The sequence below is a fragment of the Cupressus sempervirens genome, chromosome 7 (genome assembly GCF_028749045.1).
Source record: "Cupressus sempervirens isolate cs-2001-9-10 chromosome 7, ASM2874904v1, whole genome shotgun sequence".
Lineage (NCBI taxonomy): Eukaryota > Viridiplantae > Streptophyta > Pinopsida > Cupressales > Cupressaceae > Cupressus > Cupressus sempervirens.
In genome coordinates, this window is record NC_143124.1 from 755,851,966 (window position 1) to 755,875,748 (window position 23,783).

The 23,783-nt window shown below is 39.0% G+C and overlaps 1 pseudogene; it reads left to right on the top strand.

The window, feature by feature from the left end:
- The window catches only part of LOC149549479 (putative fatty acyl-CoA reductase 4), a 57,461-nt pseudogene extending 33,894 nt beyond the window's left edge, over positions 1–23,567 (top strand).
- The last annotated feature ends 216 nt before the right edge of the window (positions 23,568–23,783 follow it).

A 23,783-nucleotide genomic window follows, 5' to 3' on the forward strand; every position in this document is an offset into this window, starting at 1 on the left:
GTAGAGTTTTCATAAAAGTCAAGAATGGTAAAAATTATGAGGAAAATAATTTTTAAGCCAACATGGAAGGAAATATTTAATATATGTAGAGGTTGTTGCAGAGGGTTTTATGAATTTATGACATGGATCATAGATCTCTATGTTGTGTAATCAACAATTTAGATGAAGAGACAAAATATGGAAGTATCTAGAAAACTCTTTACAAAATTCTTTAAATAGAGAAGATCTTAACCTAGATCATGTGGTGATGGTGATAATTAATATAATGGTGAGATGAGAAGATAAGAGTGTGTATGCAAACAAGGAATAATATGCAAATAGTGAAGTGAAAGATCAAGATCAGATCAAAAGTCAATGGAAGTGTTTTGTTATCTCTTAACAAAGAAAGTGACCTATTCAAAGCAGTAAAGGGGAAGAAAAGTATTATCATATTAGAAGAGAGGATCAATTAGCAAGGAGAAGACTCAAAATCATCTTACAGAGCATACTAAGAGTCAAGTACTAAATCAGTTTTAACCAACTTGAATCAGGGTAAATCTCTTAACAAATCTATGTAAATCTTCTAATAGAGTCCTTAATTTATTATAAGTATTAAATCCTCTGAAAAGGTGAGACCTGGCAATCGGGTAAGTGCACCAAGTTGTGGTGCCAAAAGGGGGGTATAAGTGGACACCTTTTTCCTGAAATCAACAAATTATGGACTTCAACAAGAATTTGAAGATAGTTACACTCAAAATTTTAAGATATGACAAAAACAAAAGTCGTATTCGTTTGAATCTAGTTTCTAAACTACTAATTTTTTTTCAAAATGATTTAGTTTTAGGTCCTCAAAAAAGGGGGCCACAGAAAGTGGTACTATTTATTCCAAAAAAAATAACATAGTACAAAGTGTGGCCCCCCTAAAATTTTAACTTTTTTTTTGAAATTCTTTAATCGCTCCAGTCAAAAGTTACCTAACACTATGTAGTTTATCCCAGATTTTTCAGGTAATTTTATAATGTGTATTTTTTTTTAATGAATTTTTAAATTAGACCCATCCCAAAAATGTGAAATATCTGTGTGCTCCCCCTAGAAATGATTGAAAAATAATCTAAAATCAAAACTTCTTTTTTTCAAAGTGTGTAGAATGGAGTCTAGTTTCTAAAAAACTAAGTTGTTACAAAATTCGATGAATGAGCTAAAATCTACAGCCCAATTAGTACATGGTGGTTTCTGACAAAAAATGAATATACATTCAAAAGAAATTATAGATGAAAGACTTAAAATAGTTCAAATTAAAAATAAATTATATGGTTAGATAGCTAACATAGAGACCTATAATGTTATGTAACCTGATCTTATCGATACCCAACCACGAGGAATCTTAAAGGGGAGCACACAAGAAAAATCAATCATTTTTTGTATGTTTGCTAGAAACCACGTCTCAGACCTATTTATAAACTCCAAACCTTTGGGTTGGATCTCCAAGGCAAAACCAAGCCTTAGGCTTGGTTTTAATGCAAAGCTTTGAATAGCGTGTGCGCCCTATAGCACGCACGCGCTATTAAAACACTAGTGAATTTGAGGTAGTGCGCACGCACTATTGAGACCTAAATTGCAAACCAAAACCAAAAGAGAGCTAGGGGGGGTGGGGCAAGGGAATGGCTATTTGTGTGTGAGAGAGAGATAGAGAGAAAGTAGGGGATGGGAGAGGGGAGAGAGGAAGTGAGAAAGAGTAGGGGTGGCAGAGAGAGTATAGGATGGGAGATAGAGGAAATGTGAGAGAGTAGGGGTGGCAAAGAGAGTACAAGATGCAAGAGAGAGGAAGTGTGAGAGAGAGAGTAGAGGTGGCAAAGAGAGAGTACGGGATGGGGGAGAGAGATTGAAAGTAGGGGATGGGAGAGAGAGGAAGTGTGAGAGAGAGTACAAGTTGGGAGAGAGAGATTGAGAGTAGGGGATGGGGGAGAGAGAGAGTAGGTAGTGGGAGACGGAGTGGGAGAGGAAGAGTGAGAGAGAGGAGGATGGGAGTGCATGTGTGTGAAAGAGAGAGAGTAGGGAATGGGAGAGGGGGAAGATAGAGTAGCTTGAGAGAGAGTAGGGGATGGAAGAGAGATTAGGGGATGGAAGAGAGAGTAGGCAATGGGAGAGGGAGTGGGAGAGGGAGAGAGAGAGGGGGGGATGAAAATGTGTGTAAGATAGAAAGAGAGAGAGTGTGAAAATGTGAGAGAGGATAGGGGGTAGTAGAGAGAGAGTAGAGAGGGAGAGAGAGAGAGTGAGAGAGAGTGAGAGTAGGCAATGGGAGAGGGAGAGTGAGTGAGAGAAAAAGTAGAGGATGGGAGAGGAGAGAGGGGGGATGGGTGTGTTTGAAAGAGAGAGAGAAGGGAATGAGAGAGAGGAGAGAGAGATAGAGAGAGTAGGGGATGGGATAGAAAGAGAGTAGGCAATGGCAGAGGGAGTGGGAGTGGGAGAGAGAGGGTGGATGGAAGAGAAAGAGATTAGGCAATGGTAGAGGGAGTGGGAGAGGGAGAGAGAGGGGGGATGGAAGTGTGTGTAAGAGAGAAAGTAGGGGATGGGAGAGTGTGTGAGAGTGTGAGAGAGAGTAGGGGTGGCAAAGAGAGAGAGTGAGAGTAGGGGATGGGAGTGAGAGGGAGAGAGAGAGAGAGATAGTAGGCGATGGGAGAGGGAGTGGGAGGGAGAGAGAGAGGGGGAATGGAAGTGTGTAAGAGAGATAGAGTTGGGGATGGGAGAGAGTAGGCAATGGGAGAGGGAGTGTGAGAGAGAGAGGGGGGGGAATGGGAATGTGTATAAGAGAGATAGAGTAGGGGATGGGAGAGAGTGTGAGAGTTTGAGAGAGAGTAGGGGGTGGTAGAGAGAGCTTGTACAGGATGGGGGTGAGAGAGAGAGAGAGAGTAGGGGATGGGAGAGAGTGTGAGAGAGAGTAGGGGATGGAAGAGAGAGAGTGAGAGTAGGGGATGGGAGAGAGAAAGTAAAGAGGGAAAGAGAGTACTTGAGAGAGAGAGAGAGAGATAGTAGGTGGTGCAAGAGGGAGTGGGAGAGGGAGAGAGAGGGGGGATGGGAGTGTGGGTGACAAATCTAGAGAGTAGGGGATGGGAGAGGAGAGAGAGAGGGGGGGATGGGAGTGTGTGTCTATGAAAGAGAGAGAGAGTAGGGGATGGAGAGGGGAGAGAGAGAGTAGGGGATGGGGGAGAGAAAGTAGGAAGTGGGAGAGGGAGTGGGAGAGGGAGAGAGAGAGAGGGGGAATGGGAATGTGTGTAAGAGAGACAGAGTAGGGGATGGGAGAGAGTGTGAGAGTGTGAGAGAGAGTAGGTGGTGGTGGAGAGAGTTTGTACAAGATGGGAGAGAGAGAGTGAGATTAGGGGATGGGAGTGTGAGAGAGAGTAGGGGATGGAAGTGTGAGAGAGAGTAGGGGATGGGATGGGAGAGAGAGAGAGTAGAGAGGGAGAGAGAGAACTTGAGAGAGAGAGATCTAGTAGGCGGTAGGAGAGGGAGAGGGAGAGAGATAGGGGGGATGGGAGTGTGCGTGACAGATGTAGAGAGTAGGGGATGGGAGAGAAGAGAGAAGGGGGATAAGAGTGTGTGTGTCTATGAAAGAGAGAGAGTAGGGGATGGGAGAGAGTGTGAGAGTATGAGAGAGAGTAGGGGGTGGTAGAGAGAGAGTACAGGATGGGAGAGACAGAGTGAAAGGATGGGAGAGATAGAGTGAAAGGATGGGAGAGAGTGAGAGAGAGAGTAAGGGGCAGAAAAGAGAGAGAGAGTACGGGATGGGAGAGACAGAGTGAAAGGATGGGAGAGAGTGTGAGAGAGAGTAGGGGATGGGAGAGAGTTTGAGAGAGAGTTGGGAATGGGAGAGAGAGAGAGTAAGAGTAGGGGATGGGAGAGAGAGAGTAGAGAGGGAGAGAGAGAACTTGAGAGAGAGAAATAGTAGGTGACCTAGGAGAGGGAGTGGGAGAGGATGAGAGAGAGGGATGGGAGTGTGTGTGACAAATCTAGAGAGTAGGGGATGGGAGAGAAGAGAGAGGGGGGATGGGAGTGTGTGTGTGTGTGTGTGTGTGTGTGTGTGTGTGTGTGTGTGTGTGTTTGTGAAAGAGAGAGAGTAGGGGATAGGAGAGAGTGTGAGAGTGTGAGAGAGAGTAGGGAGTGGCAAAGAGAGAGTACAAGATGGGAGAGACAGAGTGAAAGGATGGGAAAGAGTGTGAGAGAGAGTAGGAGGTGGCAGAGAGAGAGAGAGTACGAGATGAGAGAGATAGAGTGAAAGGATGAGAGAGAGTGTCAGAGAGAGTAGGGGATGGGAGAGAGTGTGAGAGAGAGTTGGGGATTGGAGAGAGAGAGAGAGAGAGAGTAAGAGTAGGGGATGGGAGAGAGAGAGAGAGAGTAGAGAGGGAGAGAGAGAACTTGAGAGAGAGAGAGATAGTAGGTGGTGGGAGAGGGAGTGGGAGAGGAGGAGAGAGAGGGATGGGAGTTCGTGTGAGCGATCTAGAGAGTAAGGGATGGGTGAGGGGAGAGAGAGAGGGGGATGGGAGTCTGTATCTGCAAAAGAGAGAGTTTAGGGGATGGGAGAGGGGAAAGAGAGAGTAGCCCAAGAGAGAGAGAGAGAGAGAGTAGCGGATGGGAGAGAGGGGCGGATGGGAGTGTGTGTAAGAGAGAGTAGGGGATGGGAGAGAGTGTGAGAGAGAGTAGGAGGTGGCAGAGAGAGAGAGAGTAAGAAGTGGGAGAGGGAGGATGGGAGTGTGTGTGAGAGATCTAAAGAGTAGGGGATGGGAGAGGAGAGAGGGTGAGAGAGATAGAGAGAGTAGGTGGTGGGAGAGGGAGAGCGAGAGAGAGTAAAGGATGGGAGAGGGGAGAGAGAGAGTGTTTAGGGGATGGGAGAGGGGAGAGAGAGTAGGAAGAGAGAGAGAGTAGGGAGAGAGAGAGAGAGAGAGTAGGGAGGGTGGAGAGTGATGTGTTCTCATATAGTTCGTACGTGCTATAGCACGTACGCACTATGTGAAATCACCTAAAAATGGTCAAAAAGCAACTTTGGGGCCCGTTTCATTCATTCTTTGCTTTTGTTCTATTCTGCACTCTGTTATCCCAATAGAAATTGCGGGTTTCAACACAGCAAACACTCTTTCAAGGTGGCAAACACTATTTCAAGCTAACAAACACTATTTCAAGGTGGCAAACACTTTTGGAAGCTAGCAAACACCAAATTCAATCATTGGATACACGATTTGAAGACTTTTTGAATATTCCTTGTATAGAAAAGGTTAGTGCAATCTATTTTAAATAATGTTTGTTGATATATAGATACAAATTTGATTATAATTTGACATGTTGTTTAATATATAGTGAATTCATTGAAATTTGTATGTTTCAATGAAATGTTATTTCGAAATGGTTAGAAATTTGACAAGTCGTTTTATATATATATTGTGTATTCATTCAAATAATTATGATTTTTATATGTATTTGAATAATTTGTAATTTACACATTTTAAGTAATTCAAATGTTTGAATAATTTGACAGGTAGAAATCATCATCATGCCAAGGAAGAAACCAAAAAATCAAACAAATGAAGATAGGGAGAGAGATTTGGCAATTAAAAGAGATAAAATGAAATTACTACGTGAGCAAAGAAAATTGCAAAGCAATAATGAAGAATTAACTTTTGAAGAGGATCAAGAACCACCGGTACCAAGAAACAAAGAGGGAGAATTGGAAAGACAAAGAGAACGAATGAGACTGTTACGCTCAAGAAGACAATTGAATTGTGAAGCTACACCATCTTCTAATGTTGGAGTCATATCATCCACTACACCATCTTCCAATGTTGAAGTCATATCGTCCTCTCATGTTGAAGAGACACTGATTTTTAGATCCGACGATATACACACTCCATCATGTCATGTTGAAGGCACAACATCAACACATCAAGTAGGTGATATTCTATCTTTTGCATCTTATTGCCAAGGCACATCATCTTTGGTTCAAGGTACACAATACACTCAACCTTATGTTGATGTTCAAAATGTTGAGAGAATTGAAGAGATTATAACACCTTCTAGAATTCGTTTTAGAAGACCAAAATATTTGATTGATATTGATAGTAACATTTTGAAATCAATGCCTGACAAGATTAGCAAGTGTACTTGTCAAAGAAAAGTTAATCGTATGTGGAGATTATTTTTTGATGAATTAAATATTATAGGTCAATGCCAATTATTTGTTGAAATGATGAGGAATTTAAATTTTAGGCCTATCATGAAGATTCTTGGGCTAAGAACGATGGATGATTCAAATGAAAAAAACATTGTAAAGAATCTAATGAATGCTTATGACAAAGTGGGTTCTAAATCTGCACCAAAGATAGTAATATCACAAGACGAGTACTTACATCGACAATAGTAAGTAGCCAAATGAAGAAATCTCGACTCATGAGAAAGACAAGCAAAACATTAAAAATTGGTAGAGGTACTCTAAGGAGAGCCATGCTAAGGCGTGAGAGATTGGAAGATCCAACAAAAAATAAATTATGGACATTTAGCGATAGACTACCGCGAAAGGATAAAGAAATTAGTGAAGCATTGAAATCATTAATCGAAGATTTTTGGAAAAATAACACACGTGTTTCCCCTAATCAAAGAGATGTTGTAAGGAGGATTGGTAGCCAAAATTGCGAGCCACATGCGAAACATTTTTTGGACACAACTCAGACACAATTTTTTGCAAAATTTATTGGTATGTATCCTCAAATTCGAATAAGTCAAAGATTTTTGGAGATGGGTAAACCTTTTTATGTGAAGATAAATCACACATGCACAACTTGTTTTTGTAGGATACATATTGAATTTTCTAACCATTTTGATGTTTTTAGGCATATATGCGTAATTTTGCATTCTCAGTTTGTTTTGCAAGATTGTGACATAAATGAGCCACCAAGATCTTCAAGGGAATTCATATCCAACATTTTATGTGAAATAAGGGACGGCCAACAATTTTACAAGACATCATGCTTGGATGGTACGTGCTTATTTTGTGGTTCTTTGCAACTTTTATCAACTTGTCAACATATGGATAGTACACATGCAATTGGAAATGAAATAGTAGATTATGGAAAATTTAAGACAGTGACATATGCTCTAAAATATGGGAAACATGGTAAAAGATGTGATTTAGTCATTGAAAAGATTCCAATGTATGAGTTCATGAAGAATTTTTGTGAAAACATTATTTACGAGTATGCAAGGCATACCCATAGAGCTCGATGGTTGGATTTGCAATTCAAGTTGTGCAAGGATACGTTTCCACTGGATACCATTGTTTTGGTTGTAGATTTCACAGAGAACTACACACTACAACCACAAAATGAGGTGCAAGAAAAGTATTATACTTCTCAACAGGTTTCCATATTTGTTCACATAACATTCATGCATTCACCTACAAGTACAGAGGATGACAGGAAGATTTTGAGGGAGTACCATTTTTACATCAGCAATGATCGATCACATTCTACGGAGTTTGTACATGGTTGTTTTCAACTATTTTATGGAGATTTGGCTAACAGGGGCATCACATATCGTCAGCACATTATTTGGTCAGACAATTGTGCATCTCAATTCAAGAATGCACGGATGTTCTATTGGTTGATCAGGATGCACAAGTTGTGTAGAATTCAATACATGTGGAATTTCACAGAGGCTGGTCATGGAAAGGGAGAGCATGATGGTGCAGGCGCAAGCATCAAAAGAGCCTTAGCTCGTGAAGAACTAAAGTACAAAGATGGAGCAATATTGACAGATGCAAAATCCATCGTCTAGTGGTGTAACGCTACAATGGGTCCAGGTAAGGAAGGTGAGTCTACGGTTCGTAGATTTTTTGGTTCATAGATAATACTAACATTGCACCATATCAGGATTGTTGTACACTAACAGGATCCAGTGAGTTGCACTCTTTTAGAAGCTCCGATGCAGGTTCATGGAGTATCCACACACAAAAAATGGCATGCTATTGTCCATCATGTGCAGAGGAAAATTGGGATGACTGTGAGTCGACTAAATGGGTGGACAAATGGGATATACGGGTTTTGGACCCAATTGACACCTATCGTCCCCCACAAGCACTGGAAATGGTACAGATGGAATCGTCTATTGACTTTGACCGCTTGTCTGATCTAGTGCAACCTGGTAATATATATATTTATATATCTTTTTAATTTCAATATGTAACTTTATAACTTTTACGCAAGTATTTTCTAAATTAATGACCGTATTTTGTACATTTGTCACTGCAGGCCATGTTTTTGCTGTTATTGCACCTGAAGACAATGAAGAAGGGACAGATTATTATTTGTGTCATTGTGTTCAAGCCAAACAAAAATTAGATCACTCGGTTATAGATGGTGAAGGTTTAGAGTACCATGTCGGTGTGGTGGTTGTAACTGGCACATGGCTTAGACGATATTCTATGAAGAACCCTAACTTGTGGTTATTTGAGGATTGGCAAACAGAGAGGAAGATTCTTCATTATTCAAATCTTGTTGTCGCATCAAATGTCCACTTGATAAAATATGGTGGAAAACCACATAATAAGAATCTTTGGAGAGTTTGCGAGTCAGACCACGAGGCAATACTTGAGACATTAAAATGTCGAGCAGATCTAGTTGGCTCATTAGATTGAATACAGAGAGAGGGAGAGAGAGAAAGAGTGATAAACTGGAGCCAAATACATTGTTGCAACCTCTTCCCCAAGATTGTTCACATGACTAAGGTGGACCATATTGTTATGATGCGTAAGCGATGAGATTTAGTTTAAATCATAGATTTTATGTTTTGATTTGTTTAGAATCTAGATTTTATGTTTTGATGTCTCCAATTTTTTTAAAGCTAGACCAATATTTTTCATATTTTCTTATTGTGACGATATTTTTCTTTCATTCCATGCTCTCTTGGATGACAGGAGGAAGAGAAGAAAAATAAGTAGATTTCCAAACAGCCAGCCACCCTTCTTCATGTAATTTATTCATTTAAGGTAAAAGTCCCATTTCCTTTGTTTGGCTTTGGTATTTGGTTATTTAAAGTCATTATTCTAGTTGGACCTTCGTATGTTTGAATTTGGGATTGTTTAGTGTCTATTTGTTATGATTATATTGAATTATTAATTCTACGATGTTTCTATTATTTAATTATTTAAAATAAATTTAAAAATTTTGTATAAAATTATTATTTTTTATTTCTATCTATTTGTTATGATTATTTATATTATTTAAAATAAATTAATTATATAATATCTCTATGATGAACTATTTATATTTCTAAACTTTACATATTTTACACCATGACCAACAATCAAACTATTATAACAATACAAATACATTTAAATAGTAATGTAAGAATGGTTTAGTTCACATAAAAAATAAGTCTATCTTAGATATTCTAAATACATCACAAAACTTTATCACTTCAAAAAAATTGGAATTTCTCCCATCTACTTGAGTTCCCATCAATTGTCCATAAAACTAGGAAAGGGAATAGGTGCTATGCTCCCAATCCCAACATCCTCCTATCCACTACTAGGAGATGTGTGTAATGTAGGATTCAGGTCCATCAACTTAGTCATTTTTTTCACTATTTGATTGGGACTCTCACCATTTGTTGCCAACTATGGTGACAATGCTTGGGGTTACACTTATTGAGTAAGAATATTTCCTAATCTAGGGATTAGAGCATTGAACATATCAGAATGTGATTTATGCTATGGGAGAAGAGGTATGTTGGGCATACTAATTGATTCTAGGGCTAGTGCAATTACATCTCCTTCCACTAGTGTTGTAAATATAATTTCTATAGTTGTTGAAGGTGCACCTCCAATATTTGGTCTATATCTCTTTCAAACATTTAGATTATCCTCTCTTTCTTTCCTCTTCTATTCCTTTAGTGCAACCTTCTCCGCAACTCATTTTCCCCTCTCTATAGCATCTAAGATCTCATTTCTTACAATCTTTTCCTCCCTCACATCTTTCCTATCTCTGATCTTCTCCTTCATGTAAAGTGCATTAGCCTCAAATAACTTCTTAGTCTCTCTTGTTCCTTAGAATTTTGTATCCTTTTCTTTGGTAGCTATAGGAATCTACTGGGTAAACCACTATGTTGTTTTCTATCTAGTGGCATGTAACGTATAAAATCAACATCTCCATCATAGTCATTTTGGGCCTGGGTATCAAAAAATTGTTAACTATTTATTTCATCATGGTTGCACCATTTGCAAAGCATTAGATGACGTCCTTGGGGTCAACATGTGGTGGGGATGGAATTAAAAGGGAAACATTTTCATCCCCACAAGTATTTGGTTGCCCAAGGTTTGTGACAACCTCCTACAACCAATCTGGTTGTGAATCTTGCATTAGCAAGCTTAATCTAATATCAATGTTTGTTGTATGCTCAAGGTTTTATCTCCTATAATAGTCCACTGGCTGGTTCAGGTTTTCTGGTTGGGTATTTTTAGGTGACATTGTACCTAGTCCCTTCATATTTTGTCCATAACTCCTCAACAAAGTATTAATTGGTTCATCTAATAAGCCATTGATTTTTAGGAAGGATTCAATAGTGATTTCCTCCCCCTCGCTTTACAACTCATCAATATTTGCATCATCTACAGTAGTTGTTTCTTCTGATCCACTACTTGTGGGTTGTGGTTTAGATCCCTATTTTCCATCCTCATCAACAATGAAACACTTTCCTAGGCCTATATCATTCACTAAAACCTCCCTATTCAAAGACCATATCCCTATCCTATGGAAATCACTCATTATATTATCGGGTGTAAGTGCCAAATTGGAGGCTTTGCTAGATAACATTCCTAACTCCTCACGACCAATATTGATTTGAGGGTTCCTAGCCAACCACACATTCCAAATATGTTTTAAGTAAGATTTTAATGGTGAGAAAAAACTAACATCCAATGATTGACACCTATAGATGGTATACGCTACAAGTGACACACAATCTATGCCCAACTTCTTTGCTTTATCAATTATTTTCCATGTCATATGGATTCCATGATCATCAAATACTATAAGACACCTTTTTGAGAGAAACACCCCACATGGAATTGTTCTTACAAAGTGATCTAGCCAATTCAAGAATAATTATTTCATCATCCATCCATGTACTTGGACTGCCATGCAGGCCTTGAGATCATAATTGAAAATGTAGTTTTTTATATGTCTCTTAGCCTTGAACAAATAAAAATTGGAATTCTCTAACCAACAGTAATGTAAGGAGACCCACCCTGCTAGTTTAGGCCACTATGCCCAAACTAACCAATGACTTCTTCTGATCCTATAGGGTTTCTTCTTGACCCTATTCCCAAGAGGATATCTCCCAACTATCCCCTTCCCTAGGATCTATGCACACCAATTGACTATGTGACAAAGAACTCATGGTGGATAAATCTGAAGGAATTTCGTAGGAATACCTTTCTTTCCAAAATCACTCTCATCTATCCATGTTACTTCAGATTCTGGTTGATCCTTCCATTTGATAAGATGCTCCATATAGGTGCCATGACAATTCTTCTTCTTGATTCTTGAATCCATAACCTTTTCAGCTTTTGGCTGAGATTATAATGGTATAGTGACTTCTTCAACCTTTGATTTTGTTTGTCCTTCTATGAATGTAGGCCCTTTATATTGAACTTAGTCCTTGACATTAAAGATAAGGTAAATTTCCAAGTTTGGTGGGAGTTCTATTTTGTCGGCATTAGAACCATAATTTGCAAGTACCTTACAAGGTCCTATCCTATGCATTTGTAGCTTGGTTGGAACACCCTATGCAAGTACCAAAACTTGTCCTTGGCATCATATCATGGCCTCAACACCTTGGATCATCTCAAACCATCTCATCTAACATGTTCCAACTCCTTGCACACTCTCAGCAACTCATCTCTTACACTTTCTCAATTTTGCCTCTTCTAGGCTTGTTCCAACTAGCCCTTGCTAGTCACTAATTTGTTGTTTTCTCCAAAATTTTCCATAGAACTTCCTAAAATATTGGGTGATTAAAATACCCTTTTCCTCACTCTAAAATATACTCCAAAACCAACTACACTTGTTTTGTAAAATATCACTCAAAACTAGCTATTTCAGTCTGCCAACTAGGCCTAGTTTGAGGCCATTTACAAAGCAACTCACAATCCCTTGACTTTTGGAACTCCCATGACCCAAAAAATTCTTAATACATGACTCAAATGCAAGGATTCTTCTATTTTTTTGGTCTCATGATCAACTTTACAATGGTTTTTACAAAACCCTCCTTTCTAGCCCCTTTACCCTAGGGCTTTCTAGAACTCTTACTTTGCAACGTCTCTAGAACCCCAAAATGGTTCAAACACCTTCACTTTTTTTATATTAGATGAATTCAAACATAAAATGCAACTCTTGTTTGGAGAAAACACTAAATCCACCTTGGGAGCAATCACATACCCCTTTTTATGCACTCAAATTTTAGGGAAAACTATGCAAATACTTCTTAAATGGTTTCAACACTCAACTTTTTAGATGGAAATGGTTATTATAGACTCAAAAAAACAAGAAAAATCCAAAACTTGAGGTTTCTCAACACTCAACAATCAAATTTCAAAATTGTTACCAGCACTTACTACTAGGACAATTTCTAGTTTTAATGGTCAAACTCCCAAACCATACAAAGGACCCCCCTCTGTTTTTGCATTTTTAAACACTCTTTTTGGAGACCTACAATAACCTCTCTCACTTTTTGGAGATCACACTCCATTTTCATTTTATGACGCCATCTCGGGTGATGCTAAAACTTGCAATGTCGGCAAGTACAAAGTTGCCAACTGCCAAATCTCTCTCACCTTTCCTCGTGGGATCGAACTGTCTGCTCCGTTAGCTCTGCGTTGTCGGTTAAACTCTATCCCCAACCTCTTCCTATCCCCTTCAGTGCTCGAACATTCTCAGGCACGCCAATCCAAAATGTCCCCAAGGGTCACTAAATGCCATAGGGTTGCGATCTTTGATGGGGCATATCTCGGAGCTCGTGCGAGGTATGGATGTGATTCTAGTTCCTACAAGACCATGTTGCGGAGACCTACAATAATCTCTCTCACTTTTTGGAGATCACACTCCATTTTTGTTTTACAATTCCATCTCAGGTGATGCTGAAACTTGCAGTGTGGGCCAGTACAAAGTTGCCAACTGCCAAATCTCTCACCTTTCGTCGTGGGATCGAATTGTCTTCTCTGTTAGCTCTGGGTGGCCGGGTAAACCCTATCCCCAACCTCTTCCTATCCCCTTCAGTGCTCAAACGTTCTCAGGCACGCCAATCCGGAATGTCCCCAAGGGTCACTAAATGCCATAGGGCTGCGATCTTTGACAGGGCATATCTCGGAGCTCGTGCGAGGTATGGATGTGATTCTAGTTCCTATAGGACCGTGTTGTGGAGACCTACAATAACCTCTGTCACTTTTTGGAGATCACATTCTATTTTCATTTTACAACACCATCTTGGGTGATGTTGAAACTTGTAGTGTTGGCCAGTACAAAGTTGCCAACTGCCAAATCTCTCTCATCTTTCATCGTGGGATCAAACTGTCTACTCCATTAGCTCCAGGTGGCTGAGTAAACCCTATCCCCAACCTTGTCTTGTCCCCTTCAGTGCTCGAACATTCTCAGGCACGCCGAACCAGAATGTCCCTAGGGTCACTAAATGCCACAGGGCTGCGATCTTTGACGGGGCATATCTCGGAGCTCGTGCAAGATATGGATGAGATTCCAATTCCTACATGATTGTGTTGCAGAGACCTACAATAACCTCTCTCTCTTTTTGGAGATCACATTCTTTTTTCATTCTACAATGCCATCTCGGGTGATGCTAAAACTTGTAGTGTTGGCCAATACAAAGTTGCCAACTACCAAATCTCTCTCATCTTTTGTCATGGGATCAAACTATCTGCTCAATTAGCTTCGGGTGGCTAGGTAAACCCTATCCCCAACCTCTTCCTGTCCCCTTCAGTGCTCGAACGTTCTCAGGCACACTGAACCAGAATGTCCCTAAGGGTCACTAAATGCCATAGGGTTGCAATATTTGATGGGGCATATCTCGAAGCTTGTGCAAGGTATGGATGCGATTCTAGTTCCTACAGGACCGTGTTGTAAAGACCTACAATAACCTCTCTCACTTTTTGGAGATCACATTCGATTTTCATTTTACAAGGCCATCTCGGGTGATGCTGAAACTTGTAGTGTTGGCCAGTACAAAGTTGCCAACTGCCAAATCTCTCTCATCTTTCATCGTGGGATCAAACTGTCTGCTCCATTAGCTCCGGGTGGTCGGGTAAACCCTATCCCCAACCTTATCTTGTCCCCTTCAGTGCTTGAACGTTCTCAGGCACGCCGAACCAGAATGTCCCTAAGGGTCACTAAATGCCACAGGGCTGCGATCTTTGACGGGGCATATCTCGGAGCTCGTGTGAGATATGGATGAGATTCCAATTCCTACAAGATTGTGTTGTAGAGATCTACAATAACCTCTCTCTCTTTTTGGAGATCAAATTCCATTTTCATTCTACAATGCCATCTCGGGTGATGCTGAAACTTGTAGTGTTGGCCAGTACAAAGTTGCCAACTGCCAAATCTCTCTCATCTTTCGTCGTGGGATCAAACTGTCTGCTCCATTAGCTCTGGGTGGCCAGGTAAACCCTATCCCCAACCTCTTCCTATCCCCTTTAGTGCTCGAACATTCTCAGGCACACTAAACCAGAATGTCCCTAAGGGTCACTAAATGCCATAGGGCTGCGATCTTTGATGGGGCATATCTCGAAGCTCGTGCGAGGTATGGATGCAATTCTAGTTCCTATAGGACTGTGTTGCAGAGACCTACAATAACCTCTCTTGCTTTTTGGAGATCACATTCCGTTTTCATTTTACAACGCCATCTTGGGTGATGCTGAAACTTGTAGTGTTGGCCAGTACAAAGTTGCCAACTGCCAAATCTTTCTCATCTTTCATCGTGGGATCAAACTGTCTGCTCCATTAGCTCCGAGTGGCTGGGTAAACCCTATCCCCAACCTTTTCTTGTCCCCTTCAGTGCTCAAACGTTCTCAGGCACACTGAACCAGAATGTCCCTAAGGGTCACTAAATGCCGCAGGGCTGTGATCTTTGACGGGGCATATCTCGGAGCTCGTGCGAGATATGGATGAGATTCCAATTCCTACAAGACTGTGTTGCAGAGACCTACAATAACCTCTCTCACTTTTTGGAGATCACATTCCATTTTCATTCTACAATGCCATCTCAGGTGATGCTGAAACTTGTAGTGTTGGCCAGTACAAAGTTGCCAACTGCCAAATCTCTCTCATCTTTCATCGTGGGATCAAACTGTCTGCTCCATTAGCTCCGGGTGGCCAGGTAAACCCTATCCCCAACCTCTTCCTATCCCCTTCAGTGCTCGAACGTTCTCAGGCACGCTGAACCAGAATGTCCTTAAGGGTCACTAAATGCCACAGGGTTGCGATCTTTGACGGGGCATATCTATGGGATGTCAATACTTCGACTATACTTTAAGTCAGCGATTATCAATATGTGAAAAAATGGAACTCGTTGTATTTTTAAGTACTGAGAAGATGGCCTTGCCCTTCCCCAGGAGTTTCAGAAATGGGAGACATTAGGTAAGAGAGTGAAAATGTTACTATCGCTTCAACGCACATGACGCAATTGGAAATGCAAATTTTGATGGTAATCATTTTGTGATAAGGGAGAGACTAGGGATGATCATTGTTACTATCTCTTTAGTAGTGGAATTTTGTTTTCTCTTGAATTTGGTGGTGGGGGATCAGTGGTAAGACTCCTTGGATATTCCTTCTTATGATGTTAGTGACAAGTGTTGCTCTTTGAAAACACTTGTACAATCTTTTTTAAATTATTAGATAAAAACAGAGAATTGTAAGTATTAAACATGATTAGCCTTTAGTTCCTAGAAGATCTTTATTTCCCCATCAATGCATTTAGAAAGTTAAGTTTTAAGAAGATCATAAATAGAAAAAATTAGAGAAGTGATTTAAACATTTATATTGATTGGAAACATGTGATTCTTGAGTTTCCTCTACCTTTTAAAGAACGTTCCTTAGCTAGCAAACCTAATTCCACATTCCATAAGACTGTCATTGCGCTAAAGATTTAGGAAACCAACTGCTCTAAGATAAAGCTTCCCGGTCAATAATAATCTAGCCTATTGAGGTACATAATACTTCTCAATTAAACTTGTGTTAATTCAGTATTAATTTTGTAATTAACTACAATTTCAATATCTATGTATAGGGGGTGACTGAGAAAACTATTTGAGGTCCAATTTGAAAATATATTTGTAAGGATCTCGACCAAGGTTCACAACTTCGATGATTAATACATTCATTCAAGCCAGAACCTCACTACAAAAAAATAATATATAAAAAAGGTAGTGAATAACGTCATGTCTAGACCCAAATCAACCAATGAAAGTCAAATTAGCATAATGTGGAACAACAATATATGCATTGAGTGGGTTGTCATAAAAAAGCTTCATAATAAAATTCATGTCTAGAATTAAAAGACCTTAAAGAACATTTATGCTTGTAACACAAATGGCCATTCAAAACTGAATATGATTACAATATGTGAAATAGCATTACAAGAACTTGTAATGCTCTTGTGAACATCGTGTTAATTCTTGTAAGAATCCCTAAGATGCTTGTTATACTCAAAATTTTGTTGAAATTGAATTAATTTTTATCTTGTCAGTTAATTGGCTTAGGGTGATATATGCTTCTTGAATGGAATAATGAGTTCGTGATTAACTCTGTATTAAGATTCATAGCATCTTCTAGTTATTTAGAAAGGAAATTTATAAATTACTTGCTAATGTCATATGGCTTTCTTGAGAAAGATGTTTGTGTTCTTATTGATGGGTACTAATGACTATCCACATTTAGTTCTTCAATATCCTATTTGACAAGCTTTCCATAGACATTTCTTTGCCATACTAAGTATTTTTGAAAACATATTTGAGTAGAAGGACTACAGTAGATACTACATGATGTTTTAACAAATAAAGTAATGGGTTAAAGACTATTATTTCCAAGGTATTATGTCATAGTATTTTAATTATAATGATCTTAGACTAATGATATTCTTGAAGGTAACTTCGACATGCAACAAGAAAGACAACCTACAGCCAAGGCTATATTGTGCCTACAACCAAAGCCATAAATGCTCACAGCCAAAGCCACTAGTGCACATAGCCAAAGCCATGGATGCTTATAGCCAAAGTTACAAGTGTTCGCAGCCAAAGCCATGAGTACATGAAGTCGATGATCACAATTTTTTACAACTATTCACCAGAAACAGCTTCTTTGCAATTTTTGAGAAATACTAATAAAGCAAAAAAGAGCATCTACTAGTTGGTAGACATAATGGCAACTCTCTAGCAATTGAATTTAATTTCATACATGCACATATCTAATTTAATGTCATACACGAACATATCTAATTTAACGTCATACATGAACAAACATATAATATAAAATGATAACCAATAATGTCATATACATTAACAAACACATAATATATTATGATAACCAATAATGTCGTATATGAACAAACATATCATATATTAACCAATAATGTCATACATCAAATATAGAATGTCATATGTACATCAAATGTGTATCGAATATGTCTCTCAGATGCCTATATATATACAAGGGGAAGGAAACAACTCTCTCTCTCTCTCTCTCTCTCTCTCTATATATATATATATATATATATATATATATATATATATATATATATATATATATATATATATATATATATATATATATATATATATATATATATATATATATATATATATATATATATATATATATATATATATATATATATATATATATATATATATATATATATATATATATATATATATATATATATATATATGTATGTATGTATCAAATATCTCAACTACATCTTTTCCTTCCCACGAGGGGAAGGAAACAAGTCTCTTGACATCCTCTGCCATCGTGTGGAGGGAGACAGTGGAGATGACGGGGCCCTCCTGACAGGCTCACTTGACCTCTTGTTAAGGCTCTTCTCCAGGTCCAACTGATATAAAGAAAGTAGATATGAATCAATATTTATTATATGTTGAAATCAAATATATGTACTCACAAAATCAATTATTTTCTTACCGCCAACAAATAGTCACTCTGTAAGTCCACCTCAAATGCTCATGGAAGATCAGGTGTGACAAGACCCTACAACAATTCAATAAATATAATCACTTATAAATAACATTAGAAATTTTGAGATTAACTATTATAAACAACAACTAAAATGAAGAAAATTCTTTCATACCTCCGTCAGTGGCTGTGAGCTAGCCACAGCTGCGGCCACTCCACTATCAACAGACTGTCACAGATGAGGAGGTGTGTCCGACATCATGAGCTACATGTCATACAATACACATTATATCTAACATAAAACATGGAATAAATATAATCAAATGAATTAAATTAACATGAAACAATTGTACCTGTGTGAAGCTTGTATGATGTCTCTGCTCTGCGTCTGTGGTAAAGGTTGAGGGTCCTGTGGAGAACTGATGCACATGCATATTTTTTTTGGTCAATCCTTAATATGATTACGTAATAAATATATGTATTAATTAAAATGATTGAATTGATACATACCTCGGGACTCGTCGAAGGGACAAAAAATGGGCCTGGAGGATCGCTGCTAGGCCCAGGAACACTTTGACCCTAAATTTTGAACAATGTCAATAAATCCTAATTAATTAATCATTCACTATACATATGAAATGTGATCAAATTAGTAATTTACTTGTGTGTCAATGCCAAATGTCTCATTCAGGAACTGATCGATGACAAGCCCATCATCTGCACCATCTCTGACATGAGTGCCAAATGTGCATAGGGATCCGCATGAAGTGCACATGTGACCACGACATATAGAAGGCTCCCCCTCAACTAATGGGCTCGTGGAATGGATGAGGGTCTGCGTCAAAGCATTAATGGTCCCTAGAGTGCTGGCATCTACATGTTCCTTCACAACTGAAGGAATAATCACATGCTCACACTGTGGATGGACCACCACGGGTGCCCTAACTACATTAGGGTCACGACGTGCTCCGGGTCTCTCAAATGATGACCCCCCACTTCTATCCTGGGAGTCTAACATATCAAAATAATTGGGGATCTCCCCAAGGACAAACTCACAATATAATTTCTTCAAAAAATACATGGGGACCTCGTGATTGTTGCAAGGAGGGGCATCAAAAACCATCCACCATCTATCCCAAAAATTATTTCTAATAGCATCATGTATGCACCAATGGATGGGGAATCATTTAGTACCCTCTCTAACAGTATTTTGCTCATCGGGTTTTCTAAATAATACACATATACTACCTTTTGGTATTTCCTTTTTTATAACATCTTCATATGACAATTTATTTGCATAAAAATCTTTTTTGTTCATCCCTCTTAGCCCGCCAAATATCTAACTGACCACTAACTGAGGCTATCTGAGTGTTAATGGATTCAAGGGATGATGCCAATTGAGCCCTCATTGGATTGGTTTGTCTAGATTCTTTCAACCGAGCAATGATTCTTTCTAATTGAGTTTTGCCTCTCTCCATTTCATTTCTTATATTTTCTTGTGTGCTTGGTGGAGGTCTTGCAATTGGTTCGGGTTGTGGAATTTGTTCTTCTTCTTGAGGAGGGTTTTGGTTTTGGGGTTCTTGAGGGTTTTGATGTTCTTGTGGATTTTCTAGTTGATTATGAACATTTCCTGATAAAAAAATCAATTTAAATTCAAATAAATAAACAAATCTAAATGAAATTTGTAAAAACCCTACAAAAGAATATAAAAAACTTACAAAAAAATATGAAAAATATATCAAACAATGAAAAGTTAGGTTTATATCACTTACGACGTCATCGTGGGTGCGCTTGTGGTCTTGGATTTCATCGACGAGGAGGCATTTTGGCAAATGGTGGTGCAAATGTTGAGTCTTCAACTCGCGTACGCGCTACTTGTTGTAGGAGTAGAAGAAAATGCTAATGAAAATGATGGGTTGCAGGTTTGCAGCCCATCATATATACTTCTTTTTTTTTTTAAAGCGCATACGCACTATAGCGCGCACGCGCTATGACTTGGGTTGCCCAAGCCATAGCACGTGCGCGCTATAGCACGTACGCGCTTTTTAAAATAGGAAAAAAAAATTTCCTTGTCACCTTTTTGGCACCATAACTCGATGCATATGCCCAGCCTCAAACACTTTTAATGAAAAAGACCCCTCATAAAGCAGATCATATATATTGTCAAACATTATAACCCTATCTGGTTAACTTGATTACTGCAGTAGTGAAAATTTGTGGGTATCATCCCCACCCTAGTATTGCCTTCACCTTGGAGAGTTTCTCGGTAACAAATATTGTGTTATGTGTTTATTTTTGTGCATGTGATAAATAAGATTTACATGATTACTACAAGTTTATTATTTCAAGTTTTACATGCACAAGATAACTGATGAATGTGTTAATTAATTGGTGAAAAGTAAAAGTGCTTAAGATTTTGATTCACCCCCCACCCCCCTCAATATCTTGTTATCATGTTCATACTTTCATCAAGCAACAATTGGTATTAGAGCATTGGTTCTCTGAGAGAAGCTTAATCACTTGGAGATCAAGACTTTTAAACTAGACAAAGTTATTGACAATCAGGTGATTGACATCCAACTCATACTATAGAAACTTGAGAAAGCAAGATAAGACTTGAAGAAATCCTTAAAAAGAAGAAAGGAATTAGCTATCCAGGATTTAAAAAAATTCCTATGAAGAATTTGAGACTAAAGGATTGTTTGAATCAATCAATCAAAATAACAAGATATCTACAAATCTACTTGAAAAGAACAAACTCCTAAATGAAGAAATAAGAGGATTAAAAAGAGAACATGAAATCCAATCAGTAAGATTATGTGAAGTAACTGAACAAAAGAAGAAAGTTGAAGGAGACAAGACCATGGCTGAAGAAGCTTAAAGGGTAATGGCTACTAGACTTGAAGAAAGGATATCAGATGTGTAGAAACTCACAAACACCCAACTAGATATGATGAATCAATGGATTCTTACATGTTAGAAATTGAATCATAAGGATGTGGAAATTATAAATCTCAAATCATAGAAGGACATACTGAAGAATGAACTAAAAACTAAGAAATAATATATGGAGAGATTCAACAAACCAAAAGAAGTAATGAAGTACTTTGAAGAACTTATGAAGTCATCCAGTAGCACTGATGGATCAAGACATTCATACACTGAGCAAGGAGAATCATCCAAGAATGGAGAGCTAACGAATAAAAGTCAAAGGACAAACCAACATGCTATCACTGTACAAAACCTAGTCATACTACAAACATTTGTCAAAGCAAACATGGTATGCAAAATCCTTAACCTAGGTTTATTGGTTACTATTTTTACTACAAGAAACAAAGACACCAAATACATGACTGTAGTTCAAGAATGAGGAATGCATCTACTACACCTAGATTTGAAGGATATTGCTATAATTGTCAAAAGTATGGCATAGAGCATATGAGTGCAGATCTCAAATAAAACCCTAGCGGATAAATTAGAGGAAAAAATATGCCCCTAATAATGCATGTTCCAAATGTCACAAGTTTGGGCATATAAGAAAGAATTGCAAGACTCAAGCACATGCAATAAATCAAAAAGGCAACCATATGTTCATTCACTGTTCTTTCTCCAGGACAGTTTGGGGCTTCCTCACCCAAGACTTAGGCCACAGATGGTGCTTTCCTTCTAACCTTCTGGACTTTTTCTATCAATGGCATGGCTTGTTCAATGGGTCTGTCTTGAAGGAAATTAGCTCCTAGATCCTGCCCCATTTTTGTTGGAGCATATGAAAGGAGAGAAACAATCAAATTTTCAAAGATAGGGAGGAGCCAGCTTTAGTTGTTGGGAGAAAGATTTTTAGTAACATAAAGGAAAAAAATTTTGTGAGGAAGGGGGGAGAATTTGTGATAGGAGGCAGGATAAACAAGAAGGTAAAAGATAGATAGAGGAAAAGACAGGAAGCCAAGTGGCTCCTCCCCCCTGAAGGTTGGCGCAAAGCCAACTTTGACAGAGCCTCCAAGGGAAACCCTGGCTCCTCAAGTAGTGGAGGTGTGATAAGGAATGAAAATGGAGATAGTATTGCGGCTTTTTCTCTCCCGCTAGGATTCCAAACCAATCATTTTGTGTAAGCGAATGCAGTGTGCAATGTTGTAAAATTGGCTTTTGAAATTGGTGTTACCGATTTATGGCTCGAAGGGGATTCGAATAACATTATAAAGTGCATCATAGGAAACTCACATCCATCATGGACGATTGCAAATCCAATTGATGAGACTGGTGAGACCCTCGCCAAATTTCATAGAATTCATGTCACGCATATTTTTCATGAAGCAAACTTGATTGCCAACAGGTTTGTGAACATTGGGGTCGGCACAGACCATAAAATGACTTGTCATCGCGAATTTTGTTTGCCAGCAGATGTTAAAATTTTGATCGACTTGGACAAGATCCAAGGAAGTATGGAGAAATTCAAGCTATGATGATTATGAAGGTTTTAAGTAATAAGGGTACTTTTCAAAATGGAAGCATGGGAAATCATAACTGCAGTGATTCATTATTGATTAATCGACATGCTTTGTGGGTCATTTTTTTCACTCACTTCTAGAGCAATAGCAGGGCTATTTTTCTCTATTTATTGCTTACTCTCAGAGGTCCCTTTCAATCACAGAGTGAGGAGCACATGAGTAAAGAGGGTGTGCAATGTGTAGAAATGGTAGGCAAAAGGTGCAGAAAGGAGCTGGTGGGAGATTTTGAGAAATGGAGAAGTAGGGAGAAAGTGTGGGAAAAGCTAGAAGAGGGTGGGGTCACCAATTATATCATGAAGCTACATGGTTTCGATCAGGAGGTGACCAAAAGTATGGTGGGGTCCTAGAAGGATGGCAGGGTGAAGGTGAACGGGGTCTACTTTTGGATAACAGAGGAGGTGATTGCGACTGTCACCAAAATCTCTATCGAGGGTTTTTAATTCTTTAGGTATAAGAAGCTCTCGGCCAATGCAGTTAGGGACTTTGTGGAGAGTGAGAAGAAACTGAAGGCACTGAGAAAGATTGACACCTACTATGTTCCCAACTCCATGAAGAAGCAGTGGAGGTATGTTTTGAGAGTTGTTATCGAGTACATCACATTGGACCCTAGGTTTGATAGAACTTGAACCCACCACTTTGTTATATTGAATCATTTTCGGCATAATGCTAACATTTCCTTTCCATATTATCTGTTAACCTCTATGAGCAAGGCGGTGGACAGCTTCAAAAAGAAGCCCACCGTAAACTCGGCTCTGCACGAGGGGCTGCTACTGCTTATCCGCGAGCACTTCAAGGCTCATACTATAAGCATCGCTCCCCCTCAGGCAGAGAATGTGGATTCTGGTAGTTCTAGTTACTCCTCTGACTCGGATGAAATTCAAAGCCTCAGCTCTAAGGAAAGAGGGATCTCTTCTTCAGGAAAATTAGCAACTCACCAAGCTAAAAAATCACCCTCCCCCATAACCCCTAGCAGAAAAAGCCCTAGGGATCTTGGGTAGAAGCCTCCTAAGAAGGATGAGGAGGGAGACAGTGATGATGAGGAGGAGCCAGAGTTTGAGGAGGT